The 14961-nt window shown below is 43.3% G+C and overlaps 1 long non-coding RNA gene and 1 other non-coding gene across 3 annotated transcripts; both read right to left on the bottom strand.

The window, feature by feature from the left end:
• Nucleotides 1-299: 299 nt before the first annotated feature.
• On the bottom strand, nt 300-2326 carry LOC131409610 (uncharacterized). 2 transcript variants are annotated; one of them, XR_009220964.1, is made up of 3 exons: nt 2248-2326; nt 1823-1960; nt 300-1088 (listed from the first exon to the last, which is right to left on the bottom strand). It is a non-coding gene; the product is annotated as an uncharacterized LOC131409610 (long non-coding RNA). The 2 variants fall into 2 exon arrangements; XR_009220963.1 differs by lacking the exon at nt 2248-2326 and having other exon boundaries at nt 1823-2228.
• Nucleotides 1419-1540, bottom strand: LOC131409881 (small nucleolar RNA SNORA26). The gene has a single exon (XR_009221068.1). It is a non-coding gene; the product is annotated as a small nucleolar RNA SNORA26 (small nucleolar RNA).
• Nucleotides 2327-14961: the final 12635 nt, after the last annotated feature.

Here is a 14961-nt window from a genome sequence, read left to right as displayed (position 1 = left end):
CCTGAAAGGCTCTCCACCCACATATATATCCACGGCATGTCCCTCAGCTCCGTCAGGTCTCCTGTTCAGTCCTTCCCTGCCCAGCCCTACCTGAAATTATAAAAGTCTATATACATGCACCTCATGTTTCCCTTCCCTTTTTTCATCCCTCTATCAATTATGGCCTTCTAACATTATTTATTGATTAAATTACCTAAAGAAGTTATGAGGCTAGATTTTACAGTATAATATGGAATATAAAAGAAATGAAGTTTAGCTAGAACAATGTTACAAAATAAGCATTAAGAATGACTCCAAAGTGAATATTAAGTATCTTTATTTAAAATGGGGTATTTGTAGACATTCAGAGCTGGCTGACAGGAAGAACTTCTATCACATACTAGGCTCTGTTAATCTTGCTACATTATCGCATTTCTTCCCATATGAAAACTTTCCCTATCATTTCCAATACCTTCATATTCTAATCTACCACCATTGTGTCCTTTAAATCTGTTTTTACAGCTCATTATGCTACATTCACCAAAAACACCTAACATGCTGACAGATGCTCCCTTTGTGCCAAATTTTGGGTTAACTTCTGGAGGCTCAATGAAATTAAATACTATGAAAAGCTTATACTCTTAATAGCTCTACTGTGGTGTTTCCCCCCCAAACTGGTCTCATCCTGTTTAAATATTTCTGTTACACCAGGACACTAAATCCCAAGAGAGATAAGTGACTTTCCAGAGGTCACATAGCCAGCAAGTTACCTACAAGGCTCCTCGTTCAGTGCTAGGCATATGTGATAGGATCTTGAGTCACTACCTAACCCGTTACTTCATCTGTAAAATGAGAATAGTATCGACTTCACAGAGTTGTGATAATTAAAACATGAAAATAAAGCTCCGACCCTCACCACCAGCATTGTCCTACTGCTCTAACCCAGTGAGGTACATGGACACATGGTTGCTACAAGTAATGTAAGAATATGTGACCTCATCAGAGGCACCTGTGTATTATAAACTGTAGAGTCATAGTTGGTATTAGTCAGTGAAAATACCAGCATCAGAGCATTCCAGCTTCAATGGCTTGTACCTGTAGTTTTCAACCTATAAAAAGAAAGAAAAGTTTTAAATGACCTTTTAAACAGACAGAAAAAACTTTCAGGTATTCTTTTCAGTTTGTCTCAAAGGATGTCCAGCAAAAGCCTTGTGCACAGGTGTTCCATCATCTGGAATTTTTCCACCTTCAAGGACAACCCAAGTATCCAAACTCCCTTATCTATTTGAAAACACCGCATGGTATCTAGAGGAGTCTAGAAAAGCAGGCCTGAAGGTACCATTAAAGCTAAGGTTTAGTTTGAATTTATCACTTGTGCTCTGAGCTGTGTAAAAATATCACAAAGGTGCTTAAACTGGAAGGAAATTTCCTTCTGGTTCAGCTGTGACTCCAGACAGGATCCAGAGAGGAGTCTGACAATCTCTTCTCTGGGTTTTATGGAGACTTACTCTGCCCTTCTGTGTTAGCCTCTTAAGGCACTGCGTCAACCTTAAAAGGGCACAGGAAAGGGCCATTTGAGATTTTTTGCACAGTTCTCTACGACTTTCTCGATTCCCGTATCGTCAATGTTCCCTGGATGTCAGCAGTTTCTTTAACAATTCCGAAAGCCCACTAGAAGCAGCTCTTGAGCCGGGTGGAGCCCGTGTACGTAAATTTCCTTTATGTTATGGGAGAGCCGGATTTGGGCCTCTGCACCAAACACGCGCCCGGCAACCCTCCGGTCGCCATTGGCCACGTGCTCGGGACCTGGGCCATTTCATTTCGCGAAAGGACCGGGACCTACCTGCGCTTAGAACTCAGGCCGCTGCACGCCCGCAGACGCTGCACACAAACTCCCCAGGCCCAAGGTGGGTCTGGGATGGGCTCTCGCCGCGCAGGCGGGGCCGGCAGGAACCCGCAACCAAGTAGCCGCGGCTGCGCCCTGGGGAAGCAAAGCGCAGTTGTTACCGCGCCCGGGCCTGTCCGCCGGGAACCCTCCCCCGGCCCGCGGCCCGCGGCGTCTGTGCCTCGCGCGGCCCCGGGACGGGCACGGCCGCCCGCCCCCCGGGCCACCGAGGGCTGCTCTACCCCTCCGTTCTGGCCGCCGGGAGCAGCGGAGCTCGGGGCGGGCAAAGCTCGAGGGGACGCGGGGCGAGCCCAACCCCACCTGGGCCGGCCGGCCGGGTGCCCTCCCCGCCGCGATGAGCTGGAGCCCCGAGCCACACTCACCGCCCAGCTCAGCGAGACCAAGAGGCCGATGACCGGCGTGCGGCGTGGAGACCGGGAAGGCGGCGCCGGGCGGGAGGAGGGCCGCGGGCCGGGCAGCCAATCCCCGGGGAGTCTCCAGACGGAGGCGTGGCTTGAGGAGGCTGCGGGCCGGGCAGCCAATCCCCGGGGAGTCCCCGGACGGGGGCGGGGCGACCCCGGTCATTGGCGCCCGCGGTCCTCCGCCTCTCCCGGCCCTCCTGGCTCTTTGTGTGGCGGGAAGACAAGCAAGATTTCCGCGGAGCGTCCTTCTTGCAGCCTCTAGGAGTCCTAGCGCCTACCCAGGCCTGGACCGATGTTGATCTGGTTCTGTCAGGCCAAGGTGCCTTCCTGGGGACTGTCCTGGGGAGTCCCTAGTTACCTCAGGGCCGGGCCACGACGCAGAGATTCCCCTTCTACTACGCTGGTTCAGTATGTGTTTAGAGTCTGTCCTGCTAAACCTAAGGGTAAAGAGAAGCTGGGCCACGTCTCTTTCAACGAGCTCACCCATGGCCCCTCCTAAACCCAGGAGCACCAGCCGCTTTTCCTCGTGCTCTTTGTTCATTCGTTTACAGTGTTCAATAAGGAGACAGTAATCAGCCGGTGCGGGGGTGGGGGGCACCATACACCTTCCCTAGGTGACAGACTCAAACTTGGCAAACAAGTAAGTGGAAAAAAATTGGAGTGTATGCTAAAATGAGAAGTTCTATTACTAAATGAGAACTATTGTAAGACTTTACCGTCTGTTAACAAATTTAATCCTCAAAATATCATTTATCATCCCCACATTATAAGTGGAGAAACAGACCCATTGAGTACCTTTTCAAGGTCACAGAGCAGCTAGCGAGTGGTGGATCCGGGACTTCAACCCAAGCAGTCTGAAAGTATAGCCCCTTAAAACACTACACGTGCTGCACTGCCCCTGTTCTACACTGCCTCTTCCCCGTGTGGGGCTGAGCAGGAAGGGAGACAAACAAATAGCCTCCATTTGATTGGCTGATCAAGATAGGCATCTCCCGTGTAGTTGGGGGTCCACAGGCACAAAGAACAGCTTGTGGTAGGGTCCGGAGATGGAACAGGAAAGTGCTTGATCTGTTTAAGGACTCAAAAGTGTAAATGGAGCTTAAGACTGTAGGAGCAGAGTGGCCTGAGACAGGGGTGCCTTGGGTGCCTCGGGGCCAGACCATGCAGGAGGCCCGGTAGAGTCTCTATTTAATGCTAAGAACAATGGAAAGCTGTTCAAGCAGTTTTTAACAGGGGAATGATAGGATCTGACATAGGGTGTGGTTTAGGATGTGATTAAGATGGTTTTGGTGAGGGGAAGAAATGGAATAAAATTTATCAATAAAACCTAGCAGCCGGCCACGACTTTGCAGATGTTCATAAGATGATGGTAAAATGGGTTAAAGTGGCAGAGGGAAAACCAGTGTGCTGTCCCTTCGCCAGTCTTATCTCAGAGTCTTCCAAACAGGTCTCCAGCTTTGAATCTGTTCTTTTTATAGTCCCTGTGGATAGCTGAGAGGCATTGCCTCAGCTCAGCATAGTCTGACTTTCTTCCTCCCTATTTCCCTGAGACTGTGCTCTCCAAGGTCACCAGTGACCTCCTACTGACCAAATCCAGCCGTCCTTATCTTTCCCATCCTCTCTGTGACATTTGACATAACTGACCACCCCCCCTCCTTCCCTCTGGTTTCTGAGTCTTCACTCCTCCCTGGTTTTCCTCCTACACCTGTGGCCCTTCCTTCTTACTCTCTGTCCTACCCCTCAAGTGTTGGTTCTGGCAGCATCCTTTCTCAACTCGCTTCTCTTTTCACTCTGAACACTCTTGCTGACCGACTTCAGTATCAGAAACTATACACATGTTATCTCTAATTCATAAAACAATTCTGCAAGGGAGATTAGGAGAATATTATTAGTAACATTGAATGAGCACTTATCAGGCAGTCATAGTATTTAGTTCTTTACATAAAAATACCATTATCATCACTTAAGAGATTATAAAACGAGACCACGAAAGCCTGAGTGACTTTCCCAAACTATACCACTCATGGCAGAGCTAGGATTCCAATCCTGGACCCCCAGCCTGCCTGCTTCCCCCCCACCCCACCCCACCTCCCATGCAGAGATGATCCTTTAGTCTAGACCATGCCCCCTGGCTTCAGGTACCGTACAGCCACAAGCTCATCCTCATCTGGATGACCCAGAGGCTCCACAAAATCAGCTTGTCCCGGAGTTCATTCTCGTCTTCCAACTCCACACTTCTCTTTTGTGTCCTCTGACTTGATGGATAACAATTCCTTCGCCCAGCTGTCCAGGACTCAGCCCCAATGATGTCCTCTCTCTGCCTCCTCCTCCCATTCTCAGCCTCCCGTTTCCTTACCTCCTTCTATTCAATCCATTCTTTCTATTGCCCATTCCATGAATCTCCCCTCTTCTCTCCACCCCGTCTATACTTTAGTTCTGGCTGACATCATCTACTTTCTGGCTCACTGCAGCAGCCTCTACTCAGCCTCCCTACCTCCAGTCTTACCTCCCCTAGTATATCCTCCACATTGCTGGCATCAGCAGTGGAAATCTTTAAATGGCTCTTCACTGCCACCAGGATCAAGACCAATCCCCTATCTTTCTGCACCCACGCCCTGCCCACACACACTTATTATGATCCAGCCACGATGAACTATTTGCAGTTCCCTGAATGCTCTGTCCAGCACTGTTCAACACAACTCTCTGTGATGATGGAATATGGTAGCCACATGGGGCTACTGAGTACTTGAAATGTGACTGGTACAACAGAGGAACTGATTTTCACATTTTATTTACTTGTAACTAATTTAAATTTAACTAGTCATATGTGGCTGGTAGATAGCCCATATGGGACAGCACAGCAGTTTAGACCACAAAGTGTGGTCCAGCTGCATGGACGTCACCTGAAAGCTTGTTAGAAATGCAGAATCTTGGGCCTCATCCCACATCTGCTGATTCAGAATCTGCATATCAACTGGATCCCCAGGTGATTTGTGTGCACATTAAAGTTTCAAGAAGCACTTGGGGGCCGGCCCGGTGGTGCAAGGGGTTAAGTGCGCGCGCTCCACTGTGGCGGGCCGGGGTTCGCTGGTTCGGATCCCGGGCGCGCACAGATGCACCGCTTGTCAAGCCATGCTGCGGCAGCGTCCCATATAAAGTGGAGGAAGATGGGTACGGATGTTAGCCCAGGGTCGGTCTTCCTCAGCAGAAAAAAAAAAGAGGAAGATTGGCAGATGTTAGCTCGGGGCTGATTTTCCTCACAAAAAAAATAAATAAATAAAATAAAGTTTCAAGAAGCACTGCTCTCAGCGCTCTGGCTTCTTTCCCTTTGCATGTGCTGTTGTCCTCGTCTGGAATGCATGTCACCTCTCCTCCTTTGCTCCTTAACTCCTATTTATCCCTCAACACTCAGCATCTACAATCACAACATATTCTTTTTTTTTTTTTTTTTTTTTTTTAGGAAGATCAGCCCTGAGCTAACATCCATGCTAATCCTCCTCTTTTTGCTGAGGAAGACTGGCTCTGAGCTAACATCTATTGCCAATCCTTCTCCTTTTTTTTTTCCCCCAAAGCCCCAGTAGATAGTTGCATGTCATAGTTGCACATCCTTCTAGTTGCTGCATGTGGGACGCGGCCTCAGCATGGCCAGAGAAGCGGTGCCTTGGTGCGCCCCCAGGATCTGAACCTGGGCCGCCAGTAGCGGAGCACGCGCACTTAACCACTAAGCCATGGGGCCGGCCCACAACATATTCTTAATATGGTTATCTGGAGGACAGAGGACGAAGCAGGTGGACAGGGAGGAGTGAGAAGGAGACAGAAAATGTCTACAATAAAACCACATGTATCTTGTAATGCCAAGTATCTATGTATCTATATCTATCTCTGTATCTGTATCTCTCTGTCTGTCTGTCTATCTATCTATCTATCTATCTATCTATCTAGTCTGTGTGTGTACGTGGAAAGATGGTTACTACAATGTTAGTGGTGGTTCTCTCAAGGTGGTGGGACTTCATGTGTCTTTTTTTTCTTTTTTTGAATATATATATTTTTAGATATCATTCAAATCCTTTACAATGAGCATATATTATTTATAATCAGAAAATAAAATAATAATCATTTTCATTACAGAAAACAAAAGAAAGGCTATTTTACCCTTCTATAAATAGTTGCAAGAACATGATATCAGAATAAAGTATAGCACTTTTCAGAAAGGAGAGCTGACACCTCCCTCAGTTAGAGACACAGTCTTGTCCATACGCCCTCATGTTATTAAGGGCTGGCCGCAGCCTGGGCATTGGCAACGCTTGACCTGAAGCCAGCAGAAGAAACCAGAATGATCTCCCTTGTGATGCCTTCGCTGTTCTCTCCGGTGTCTACCCTCTCACCCCAGCAGACGTGATCCTAACGCAGTGATAGTAACCTGCTCTCCATCCCCGGCCTGGGTTCCTCTCCATGGCTGGAGACTGAAAGGGTGCATTAGGTGTACCAAGAGGGTCACTTAGAATCATTAGAGGCATCTGCAGAAGCATTTGGGCACCTTGCGTGGCATCTTATTTGGCTCTAAGCATCAAGAACTTGTTTCATCAGATGCGCTATTCAGAAGCAATGTTTTTGTGTATCGGCTACTGCACTCCATTCTGTTCTAAGTTTCGGCAATGTTTTTCTTTACTGAAAAAAATGTGACAATTACCTATAGAGGTTATTTTAAATTCATGGCAAAATGTGTTTTGCTGAGCTGTGGGATGCAATTTCTGCAGAGCTTAGTGGCTCAGCTGTGGAATTCAGTGGGCTCCAGTTACAGGGTGAGGCCACAAAAAGCCACCAGTGTGAACAGAGGAGGGAACATTTTGGGGGCCAAAACATCCTGCACAGCAATTGATCTGCAAAAATAACAGGATGCTGTCAAATTTGATTAAGCAGCAATGTGAAGGAGGCATTTTTTTTGTGAGATAGCTACCTATTAAGGGTATTATTAATTCCACTCTAAAGAGAGATCAAAAGAAAATTTATATTCTTTATTTTAGAGCAAAGGTGGCTCATCTGAGCGAATGACAAACCCAGTGGTATATTTATTTATTTATTCCGTTTTTCTACCCAAGGCCCCAGTAGATAGTTGTATGTCATAGTTGCACATCCTTTCTATTTGCTGTATGTGGAACGCAAACCAGCATGGCCAGGCAAGCGGTGCGTTGGTGTGCGCCCGGGATCCCAACCCAGGCCGCCAGTAGTGGAGCGTGTGCACCTAACTGCTAAGCTACTGGGCTGGCCCCAAACCCAGTGTTTTAAATCAGCCTTTTTAATGTATATGATCATATTGATAAGTCTATATCCATTCATCAGTCTATCAGCACCCATTTCTCCATGTAATGGTGGCTCCAGAGATGTCATGAGACCTGGATACCAGGTGGAGCTAGACTTTGAGGCCTGAAGCTTAGACAATTTGAGTGGTCCTTCTTAAGACAAAGACTGCAAAAACATCTTACTTTTATGCACTTTACAATATATGATCATGTGAACACATTGCTAGAGCCCTTCCCAAGCCGTGGATGGGACCCATGAATATAAAGAGCTTGAAACCTAAACTTCACTTTTCAGTAGTGTCTTGATAAATCCACCTCTGCTGCTCGGATGCTTTAGAATGAGAAAGCTTTGGCTCTCTTTTAATAACATCCTTAAGCACAGCATAGGAGGAAACAGGAGGAAACTCCATGTTTGTTCCACAAGGCCTTCTTCCAGAATCATAAGGATGATGGTCAGCTTTTATTGCGCACCCATTATTATGTGCCAGGCATCATTCTAAGTTTTTGAGATATGTTGTCTCATTCAGTCCTCCTGCTAACACTGAGAAATATGCAATGTTATGATCTTCATCTTATAGATGTGGAAACTGAGACCCTGAAAAGTTAAATAACTTGCCCGAGAAGATGTACCAAGAGATAAGACCCAGCTAGAGGGAGGGATTGAGCTTTTGAATTCTTGCTGCAGTGTGCTTTCTGCGTGACTCCAGGACCAGTAGCAGAGAGCCAACAATGACCCTGGCTGTAGGAAGAGCTTCGTAAGAGCAGGCAGGGCTATAAGAGACCTGATAGGTCACTAGGAGATGCGTCCTTACTAGAAGTGGGCAGAAGGTCTCAGCCAAAGTTGGGGGATGAGTGGTGGAGAAGCTTGGCTCTGAGCCCCAGAAATCTCCCTTATATAAAATGAGATTGGTTTCATTTTTTATGTTTTTTTTGTTTGCTTTTGTTTTTTTGGTGCTGTGAGCAGGATTAGAGAGATTGGTTTTAGATACTCAGAAATGATGGGTCAACCTGCAGAAGGGTTCCCCAAGATCCACAAACTCAAACGTAAAAATGGCCGATTGCCTGCACTCTCTGTGCAGCCACTAAGCCCTCTGGACAAAAAAGCTGCTGGGAGTGATCTGGGAACAGTCTAACACTGCTTTTCTCCATGTTCTTTGGGATGGAATATATATCATATGTTCCTCTTCTTTTTTCCTGTCTTACACAGAAACACATTAATCCCAATATCTTCCTCAGACCTTCTTTTAATCCACTTTTTTTGTTTTCCAATGTAGGAAAGTTCTAATAATAAATCTGAAGTCCTCTTAGTCTTGCCCTCTCTCCCTTCATTCCACTTGTGTGGCAAAGCCCAGCTTGTTCATATTTGATACATGTCAGAAGGGAGCTAGACATCCATGTATAAAGGAAGTAGGAAGTAGTACATGTTTAACATGAAATGGAGTTAACCAAGAGGTTGAAAACAACTTATGTGTTTGTAATGCTTTTTGTATTTGTTTTTATATTTGTTTATTTGTAATTTACTGTTTGTTCATTCGTTTATTCATTGTTTGTACCCCACACCCCACTTAGTCCAAAAAGAATTTGAATGTAGTTTACAAGAATATATTACAATGAGAGTTCAAAAATACAGTGAAGAAATTGGAGTGCAGGGAAAATAAGATAAAGTCCAGGACCAGCATACAAAATAGAACCCATGAGGCTCTGTACACTTGCTGGAAGAAGGCCAAGCTCTGAGCTGCCTGGCAGTCAATGCAAAAATCAGAAAGTAAAAACAAATCAGATGCACAAGAGAAAAACAAATATTCCTGAAAGAAATTTCCCCCATGGATCTTCATACAGAGGGCACTGTAATCAACCTCCTCAGTATCAATAACCTAAACAGAATGTTTATAATCTCTCAAACTTTCATGTGTCCAGGATTTTTGATGCCCAGGCAGAGTATTTCCTAGTCAAGGTGATTTAGCATGCTTAAACTCAATTAAAACAAGTTTTTTTCCCCCAAGTCCTAATTATCATGTGGCAAGAGGGTTATCAGTCAGGCCAGGTGACATTTGAGAAGAAAAGTGGATTCTGATTATGAGGCAGATAGGACATACGCTACCGTAATACTGTAATAAAATCAGTGACTGCAAACAGATAGTGTGCTCCCACGAGAAAGATGGGTAATTTGGGTTAGTTCCCTAGTCAAAGATTCAGCATTAAGTTATATATATATATGTATATGTGTGTGTGTGTACAGTAGTAGATTTTTAAGGCAACTAAATCTCTCTAACGAGATTGTAAGAGTAAAATTAGGTTCTGAAGCAATATCACCATACGATGTCCTCCACAATAAAATGCTAAGTCCAACATGACACATCAAAGAACAAATTTATTTTGACGTGTAATTAGAAGTAAGTATCAACTGAATATTTAGTTAACAAAAGTTTCATCTTCTTAGAACTTAACGTGGCTTTTGAGGAAAGAATTTGAATAGTTTTTCTCTTTTTTTAAAATGATTGAGGAACTTTGAGCCCAATGCCTTTCTATTCTGTCCATTAATTTCTCGGAGTTAATGGATATATTCTAAATTCTCCCTCTGACCTTTTCCTGCTGAGAAACTAAAAAGTAAGGACCTGCCTCTAGTATTTGCCCTTCAGTCTCACCCTAACACTTCAGGTACAACTGAAATTTTTCGAATCAAAACAAATTAAGATAATCTAGAAACCTTGAATTCCTTTATTCCTAACTTTTTATCATGAAAATTTCCAAATATACACAAAGATAGAATTCAACCAGTCCCTGCATATTTATCCTCCAGTCAAACTATCAACCAAAAACAACATTTGTTTTGCATACTTGTTCCATCTATCTCCCTTTTTTGTCGAAGTATTTTAAAGAAAACCTCAGATACATTATTTCACCCCTAAATATTTCAGTATTCATCTCAAAAGATATAATCGTACCTGACAACAATGCCAGTATGATTGTTAAGAAAATAAACAATCATTCCAAATCCATATTCAACTTCTCCTATTGTCTAAAAATGTCTATTTCACAGTTGGTTTGAATCAAGATTCAAATGAAGTTTACTCATTGTGTTTAGTTGTTATGTCTCCCCTGAATTTCTTTTAAGCCTTTTTTAGTCTACAACAAAATGCCCTCCTATTTTCCCAATGCCTTTAACTTTTTAAGTAACAATTTTTGAGATATAATTCAGATACCATAAAATTCACCCTTTTAAACTGTGCAATTCAGTGGTTTTTAACATAGTCATAGAGTTGTGCAATCATTACCATTATTTAGTTCCAGAACATTTTCATCATTCCAAAAAGAAACTCTACCCATTAACAGTCACTCTCCCATCCCTCCTCCCCACATCCTTTGGCAACCGCTAATTTACTTTCTGTCTCTATGGATTTGCCTATTCTGGACATTTGACGTAAATGGAATTACACAAGATGTGGTCTTTCGTGTCTGGATTTTTTTACTTAGCGTAATGTTTTCAAGGCCCAACAAACAGGAGTAGTACTATGTAGTGCTGGACTTCATTCCTTTTATGACTGAATAATATTTCATTGATTGGATAGACTGAATTTTGTTTAACTATTTATCAGCTGGTGGACATGCCTTTGACTTTTTGAAGAAACCAGGTCAGTTGTCTTGTAGGGTGTTCCACATGCTGACTGTTTCCTCCTGACGCTGTTTAACTTGTTTGTGTATTCTCTCTTTTTCTCACAGACTTGAGAGAAACCCCACGTTCTTGAAAACTTGGTCATCAAACTTTAGTGTTTGGAGGAACTACCTGGCATGCTTGCTAAAGGTGCAGAATTCTAGGCCCCATCAGTGGAGAGTCTGACTTAGTAGACTTGAGAGGGGGCCCAGGAATCTGAATTTTTAAAACACCAGTTGATTCTGATGCAGATACAGTCATGTGCCACATAATGATGTTTCCAGTCAACGACAGACTGAATATATGATGGTGGTCCCATAAGATTAGTACCATATATCCTAGGTGTGTAGTAGGCTATACCATCTAGGTTTGTGTAAGTATTGTAGGGGAGAAATTTTCCTTTACTCTTCTAGGTTCTCCTAGTTGGTCTAAGAATTAAGTTGCCATGAGACAGATTAACAGGAGAAAAACAGGCAAAAGTTTAATAATATGTATACATGGGAGAAACCCAGGAAAACCAAGTAACTCACCAAAATGGCTGAAACCCTCACATTAAACACCATCCTCAGCTAAAGACAAAAGAAGATATTGGGGGTGGGGAGAGTCAGAGACTTCAAAGGGAAGGAAGGCAATTCACAGGTAGGTGAAAAGGAGCAAAATTGGGAAAACAAGTGTTTGGCCACACAGAAACAGAAGAACACTGAGGGGAGCCCAACAAACAGGCTTTTCTAGGTTCTTCCCTGTCTACCACCTAGTTCATATTATGCTAAGATGACAGCTCACTTCCTGAGACAAGTTTTTTTATATGAATTCTTTCAGGCAGCTAAGGGGGAGGTAGCAAGAAAAACTTTCCGAGTCTTTTGTTTCTTTTTTTTTGTGTGTGAGGAAGATCAGCCCTGAGCTAACATCCATGCCAATCCTTCTCTTTTTGCTGAGGAAGACTGGCCCTGGGCCAACATCTGTGCCCATCTTCCTCCACTTTATATGGGATGCCGCTATAGCATGGCCTGACAAGCGGTGCCTCGGTGCGGGCCCAGGATCCGAACCCAGGCCGCCAGCAGCGGAGGGTGCGCACTTAACCGCTACGCCATGGGGCTAGCCCTAGTCTTTTGTTTCTTAAAAATAATCAGCCAGTTGAAGGAATGACGGCCAAGAGAATTGTGTTGTGGATGTTAATTAGCCATCCTAGAGTGAGTGAAGTAGACAATTTTAGCTTTAAAGGCCATGAAAGCCGAATAGCCTCTAAGAATTAAATTATTGCACAGAGCTTTACAGTATTGACCTCAAAATTTACAAATGCTCTCAGATTAATTAGAGTACTTTTTGATTCAGGAATTTTTAATCTAAGCCACTTCTTTTAGGTGACCAAGAAGAAAGTCAGTCATAGATATTCTAAGAGAGCTCTCCTTTTCCTCCAGAAATATGCTACAACAAAGTACAACCATTTTTGCTTCAATATTTTTTCATTATTTTTTTCATTATCTAAATAGTGTATTTTAAACACCAAAAACTCCTAGCATGAAGAGTCGTTTTCCCTTAATTTAATGTTAAGAGTTTTCTTTCGCTTAATAGATGAGTGATGGTTTTAAGGGTCTTTTAATGGTTCTCGAGCAGCCAAACCTGTAAATGGAGTTCCGTTTTCTCTGTGTGTCTCATTAAGCTATTACAGAAGAGGGTAATGTGGCTGAGGAAAAAACCACTGGTGCTTTTCTGGGGTTTGAGAGAAAAAAATGGATTTCAGGATATAAAAACTGAGTTTTGACTTTCAAATGACCTTCCCAGGGCATTTGTAGGGACGTTATCAGCGGAAGAGAATGTTTGCTTCCTGAGTAGTAATAACCTTGACTTCCTGCTTCTTGAGTAATAGAAACCTCAACTTCTTGAACTCATTAACCTGATTCCTAAGGCGTATCTACAGCAAAAGTATATTTTAAAAAACTTCTTATTCTGGAAAATTTCAAGCATCCCCCAAAACAAGGAGAAGAATATTGTAAAGCTCCACATAGCCAGCATCAAGCTCCAGCAATTAGCAATATTTTGCCAATCTCATTTCATCTGTCCACCTACCTTTATTTTTGCTCAAGCATTTTCAAGAAAATTCCAGACAGTGTCATTTCACCTGTAAAAATTTCAGTATGCGTTTCTAATTGATAAAAACATTTTTGAACATAACTATATGCTATTATTCATACCTAGCAATATTTTTTTATTATCATCTAATAACAGATTCATGTTCAGATTTCCCCGATTGTCTCCAAGCTGTCTTTTGAGAGTTGGTTTCTTCTAATCAGAATCCAAACAAGATCCACACATGGCGTTTGGTTACGTCTTTAAGGCATTTATTTATTTATTTATTTATTTATTTATTTATTTATGCTGAGGAAGATTCGCCCTGAGCTAACATCCGTTGCCAATCTTCCTTTTTTTCGCCTGAGGAAGATTCACCCCGAGCTAACATCTGTGCCGCCAGGGTTGCCGCCACAACATGGCCACGGATGAGCGGTGTAGGTCCATGCCTAGGAACCAAACCTGGGCCGCCAAAGCTGAGTGCGCTGAACTTAACCACTAGGCCATGGGGCCGGCCCCTTAAGTCTCTTTTATTTTATAACAATCCTCCTCCCTTACCTGACTACTGATTTGTTGTAGAAATTGGGTAATATGTTCTGTAAAATGACCCACATTCTGGATTTGTCTTAGTGTCATTTTACTTGTTTCTTTATCCTCTGTATTTTCTATAAACTGGCTTGATGAGATTCAGGTTGAATTTTTTGGGCAAGAAAACTTCATACTTCCTGGTTCATTACATCACAAGGCATACAATGGCACAGTTGTCCCATTTCTCCAGGCTTCATTAGTGGGTTCAGGTGGTGTCACTCAGATTCCTCCATTATAAAGTTAGCCATCACCCTTTCACTGAATGGCTTTAGCTTCCACTTATGTTCATTCCTTATACTCTTTATTCCATTAGCAGCTGTAAAATAGTAATTAGACATTTAAAAAAAATCATTCCTTCTGCATTTATTAGCTAGACTTCTATAAAGAGCACCTTTTCCTCAAACAGTATTTGGTTACGCTGAAAAACAGTTCACATAGGAAAGGCAGGATAAATTCTTTTGCTTTGCCTTTATTTTTCAAATTTCAGTGTTATACAACCTCCAATAATGACAGGGAGGTCTTGTATTATTACAAATGCAGGATTTTTATGTTTTACATTAAAGTATGTCTTTAAAATTGATGCTGGAGATGGAATCATGAAACGTTGGCATCAGCCTTCTGAGATAGCGTTTCTCAAAGTATGGCCACAGACCATATATATCAGAATCCCTTGGAGCCTTGGTTAATATGTAAATTTCTGGTCCCCACCAGGACCTTCTGGGTCAGAGTCTTTGCGAGTAAGCCCTGGAATTTGCATTTCTTACAGACTCTGCTAGGAATTTCTAAAATAGCTAGGGAATGGATGGCATTATGAGATAACCTTATCAGAGCTTGGGGACAAGGCACTAAGTGCATACACACCTGAGCAGTTACTCCAAAATAAGGTCATGAGATTAACCACTGATAATTCAAGAGAAGAGAGGGTGGATAAATTAGCTCCTTCAAGAAGGGCCCAATAGACAAGAGCAGGGCTGTGCCGTGCAAGACTCCTTGCAGTGCTATATCTTGGTTGAGACAATCTAGGTTCTGACTACCCACTGTTATTAGAACTCGGGGAAACTTTTACAG

Source organism: Diceros bicornis, chromosome 8 (assembly GCF_020826845.1).
Source record: "Diceros bicornis minor isolate mBicDic1 chromosome 8, mDicBic1.mat.cur, whole genome shotgun sequence".
Classification (NCBI taxonomy): Eukaryota; Metazoa; Chordata; class Mammalia; order Perissodactyla; family Rhinocerotidae; genus Diceros; species Diceros bicornis.
Note: the sequence above shows the minus strand (reverse complement) of the source record. Positions and strands in the feature narration are given on the sequence as shown.